This window comes from Vigna angularis, chromosome 8 (assembly GCF_016808095.1).
Source record: "Vigna angularis cultivar LongXiaoDou No.4 chromosome 8, ASM1680809v1, whole genome shotgun sequence".
Taxonomy (NCBI): Eukaryota; Viridiplantae; Streptophyta; class Magnoliopsida; order Fabales; family Fabaceae; genus Vigna; species Vigna angularis.
Genome location: NC_068977.1, coordinates 16,515,102 through 16,520,254, shown reverse-complemented (window position 1 = coordinate 16,520,254; position 5,153 = coordinate 16,515,102).

Below are 5,153 nucleotides of genomic sequence, written 5' to 3'. Positions count from 1 at the left end.
TATCCACGAGTTTTAAAATATTCGCGGGTATTTTTTAAGCAGATATCCGTGTGGGTAGCGGGTCGGGTTGCGGGTAGGCACTATCTGTGCCTGACCCGACCCGTTGCCATCCCTAGTTGTACCTTAAATTTAATATTAGTTTCCTAACTCATTCCAAATAAATTATAAAACGAGTGATTAGTTCATTCCAACACTTAAAACATAAATCAAATTATTAACACTTGAATAAAAGCATAATCATATATAAGTCAGCAACAATACATAGTATTAGAATAGACTACACTCAACCTCAATACAAGAGAGTTCATCTGCTCATGATTCTTCTTACAAGCTCCGAGAGAGGTTGATACTTTCCCATAAATCTCTCAAAGATTTATAATGAAGTAGAGAGAGAGTTTCTAAACTAGATGTTTTTGTATGGAGCCGAGTCACCTGAATCCGCGCGCTCTTCCCTACGTCCGTTTGGTCTCCTCGCGATCCTTCCTTCTGTAGGTCAATGTCTGTCCGTCCTGTACGCTTGGGAGGATACCTGTTAAAGGTGCTTCGAAGCTTAAGTCAGTAAAGGTCCGATCGGTTGAATTTGCCTACCTCTTACCTTTGACCTGTATTTATAGTTTTGGTCATGGGCCTAGGATTAGCAAGGCCTTAATTATGGCCCAATCCAGAGCCCAACCCTCTAATCAGTGCTTTACCTTAATCAGCTCTACAAACCTACCTATCATGACCGTCCGCTCTGGGTGCTCGAGTCCTGCCGGTCGTCCCCTGTGTTTTGTCTAGAGCTGTTCGGGGGTCGTATGGTACATCAGTCCCCCCAAGCCCTAGACAACTAATTGTCGTTGGGTTTTTATAGTAACGGGTAACCGGTCGGGGCTTTTTGAATTGAGTTTGGGTGGGAAAACACATGTCGCGTTGTCATAGGCCGTCTGTCTCGAGTAGTGGGATCGTCACTTGATCTGAGCCGTTGATCGTGCCAGATTTGGACGGTGGATACGGATCAGCGGTTTCAAAAATTTTGCTATAAATAGGAGCGCGGGGCTCAATCACTTTCACACACTTTCTTTTTCCTCTTATGCTGTCGTTCGACTGAAAATTCTTTTTCCAAGGTAAATAGTAAATGGCTACTGTTCGCGTTTCTTCTTCCGATGGTTCAAAGGCCAGGGAAGGCGGGGAGTCATCCGATGGGAGCAGGTCATCGTCTCCCAGCTCGGTGTCTACGTCTTATCTTGAAAGGCCCGATCAAGAGGGTGGGATCAGTACTGAAGTCTCTCGTTGGTGGCGGCGAGAGGCTTATAAACAGGATATCACTCTTCCTTCTTTAGGGGGGCATCGTCATAGACGCTGAACGGGCGAAACCGGTCGGCGGGTGGCCCATGATCGGGGGATACAACTGGGCTTCTCACGAAGTGGGGTCTTATGAGTCCAACTTTTCTACCAGGGAGGAACTACGGTTGTGGGCGGAACGATCGCACATAGCGAGGGATGGAGAAGACGCCTGTTTGATCCGCCTCGGCGTTAGTCATTCTAACGAGCGAGTCTTTCACGGAAAGAGGGCTTATACTGAAGACTTTTTCTTTGTATATACATATTTGTTCAACCAGATGTTCGTTCGGGTTCCGTTCACTGCGTTTCAATCGGTTGTGCTTCGAAGGGTGAACGATGCTCCCTCTCAACTACATCCGAACGGTTGGGCCTGTATTCAAGCATTTGTGGCAATGTGTTCGGCCCTAGCGATTACTCCCACTGTTTCCATCTTTCTCCACTACTTTAATGTTTGGCCGATCGCCAAGCGGGCTAGGTCTCTCTAACCTCCATCCAGGATTGTTGTCTATTCAAGTCGTACTCTGAGTCCTCCAAAAATTTCAAACACCGCTACTTCAAAGTAATAATCAAAGAAGGCAGTCGTTCCCAGTTTCACACCGCAACGGGTGGTCCCCTGTTCCCCTTTTATTGGACGAGGGACCCTACCAAGATAAATGTTGTGTCGGTTGGCTCCATGACCCCCGTTGAGATAGAGGCGATTAAGATCATTGACGCCTTATCCCGCAGTCTCCCAACCCGAAATCTAGTCGAATGCCTTGGGCATGAGGATTTTGACCAAATGGCGTTCGGTACGACATTTGCCACTATCTGCATATTATTTTCATATTAACTTAGCTAAAGTTATGTTTCCTTTTCAGATATCATGTCTCTTCCACTGCCCCGCAAGACTAGCTACGTTTCGTCGTCCGGGAAGAGGGATCCCCGATCAAGAGGTTCCAGTCATGGATTGACGGCCACACAATCGAGGACGGTGACCGATCCCCCAATGACGGTCGTGGTGGCGCAACCGGCTCCTTTGGTGAACCTGGAGTCGTCTGAGGCGGCGACCGTCCCCCCTTCCACCCCTTTAGACAAGAAGAAGAGAAAGTCTAAGCAAGGGGAGAAGTCGTCTTCGAAGCAGATTTTTCGAGAGGGTAGCGCCCTCTATCCTCTCCCGGGAGGCCTCTTCGACCCTCCCTTTAACGTGGGGGGCCGAGTGAGCTTCCACACGAGCTCTTCCCAACGAGCAGTGATTGAACCTATGTCACAGAAGGACATCACCGAGGCTGCGTTGGAGTTCGTAAGCTGGGGGGCCATGCTGGTCTGGTACCTACGCAAATTCGTCGATCGGCGAAAGGCCGGGGATGTCCAACCGGAGCTGGCCACCGAGAAGAAGGTCGTCGAGGACCTTCGCGCTCAACTTGAAGCTCTCACTCTTGAGCATAAAGAGTGTGGGAAGCAGCAGTCCAAATTGCAAGAGGAAATGGACGAGGTACGTGGCGAGCTGAGCACGACCGCCCAACAACTAAAGGACACTTAGTCGAGGAGCGACCGGATAGTTAAGGAAGCGGGGCGACTGAAGCTAGAGGCAAGGCGGCTGACGGAAAGGGAGAAAGAGCTGCAGAGTAAGGTGGACCGCCTGACCAAAGAGATGGAGAGGGCCAATGAGGCCATTGCCACTTTGAACACTAATGTTCAAATTGAGCATGAGGAGGGCTTCAATAAGGCCCTCCGTCAAGCGGCTTTGCTGTTGGGGGTGGATCCCTTGGCCGCCGGTTTCGACATCGGCCAAGACGTCTACGACGGGAAGATGATGTCGGTCATTACTTTGCCGGTTAATGAGGATGTGGCAACTGAGGAAGACGTGCGTCCGGACGGGGATGATGAAGAGTGATTGAGCGTGGGAAGGAGTGTTTTTTGCTTTTTGTGGGGGTTATATTGGTTTGTTTACCAGCTGGGTGCCGTTCACTCCTGATTGTAATTACAAACTTGAATTCTCATCAATGAACTTTGAAGTTTTTTTTTTAAACTGTGCTTTATCGTCCGACCATTTACTTTATCTTCCGTTTAAGATACTTTATGCTTTTTGAAAGTTATGCTGCTAAGAGACTTTGTTGGGTTTCGACCATTCAGTATATTAGCTTTTGGGTGGTAGTGGTTCTATTTATGAACTCGCCATTCGCCACCAAATTACCCATTTTCTTTTTATGAACCGCTCGATTTCTGGTTAATGTGCTAGTAGTTAAGTAATGCGAGTAGTGACAACCCGGAGGGAGCATTGTATTATATATCTGAAATGAAAAAGATATTACAAGGACAAATTCAACTGAAGTAAAATTTTAAGTGCGAGGCGTTCCGGTGGGAAAGACGATATGCTCCATTCTGAAGGTCTTCAGTTACCCTGATGGGCCCCTCCCACTTTGCCGCGAGCTTGCCATGGGTGGGCAATCTTCGTGCGTCTCCCTTCTTCCTCCACACCAAGTCGCCTTCCTTGAAGCTTCGGGGCCGTGCCTTGGTGTTGTACTTTCTCTCCACCAATCGTCTGTAGGCTTCTGCCTTGAGGACTGCTCGGTCGCGACGTTCTTCCAGAGTATCCAGCTCTACTCTAAGTTCTTCGTCGTTGAGGAGAGGGTCTTGTGGTTGTTGTCGCAAGGAGAGTTCCCCCAATTCTACTGGTAACATGGCGTCAGTGCCGTAAGTGAGAGCGAACGACGTGTCGCCGGTGGTCCCGTGTGGGGTGCACCGCTACGCCTACAAGACTTGAGGGAGTTCGTCCACCCACGCACCGTTTTTCTCTCCCAATCTCTTTTTAAGCTCAGCCACTATTATCTTATTCACGGCCTCTGCCTGACCGTTCGTCTGGGGATGCTCCACCGAACTCGTAACATGTTTAATCCCCAGACCTTGATAAAATGATCCTAGCTTTCTGTCAATAAATTGCCTACCGTTGCCGGTAACTACCATTCGTGGGAGGCCAAACCGGCATACTATCTTCCATACAAATTTTTGAACCTGTTGGGCCGTTATTCTCACGAGGGCCTCGGCCTCTACCCACTTGGTGAAATAGTCCGGGTGGGAAAGGTCCTACGATGTCCATTCCCCAGTAGGAGAACGACCATGGTGAGACTAGACTATGCAACTTTCTTGGGGGAGCCTGCGGGATATTAGCGTGAGCCTGACATTTTCTACACTTCTGAACAAAGTCCCTAGCGTCTTCCTCCATCGTTGGCCAGTAGTAGCCTGCTCGGACGGCGCGGGCCTTCAAGGTGCGGTGGCCGGTGTGAAAGCCGCATATGCCATTGTGGAGTTCGTCCAACACGTACAACGCCTCCGGGCGATTCAGACATTTGAGATGAGGAGTTAAAAATCCCCTTTTGTAGAGGTCGTCCCCTATGACGACATATCTAGAAATTTTGCGGGCGTCCGCTGGTTGGACCGGGCATCCGCTGTCTTGTTCTCGCATCAATTTGTGAATTTTGCTTCGCTAATCCTCCTCGCCATTCCTGCCGATATCTAGGCATACCACTGAAGGCTCTGATAGCACCTGCCGGATTACGGTCGTTAATTGTCCCCTTTCCTTCTCGTTGTTGTGCTTTGATAGCATGTCCGCCTAGACGTTCTCTTCTCGTGGGATATGTTTGATGTCCACCTTTTCGAACCTTTCAAGCAACGCTTGGGCTTTATGGAAGTACCTGAGGAGGTGTTCGTCCTTCACCTGAAATTCGCCCTTCATTTGACCTACAACGAGCTGGGAGTCCGTGCGGCAAGTCAGTCTGCATGCCCCCATATCTTGAGCCAGGGCAAGGCCGGCTATCAGGGCCTCATATTCAACTTCGATATTGAACGCCTTAAAC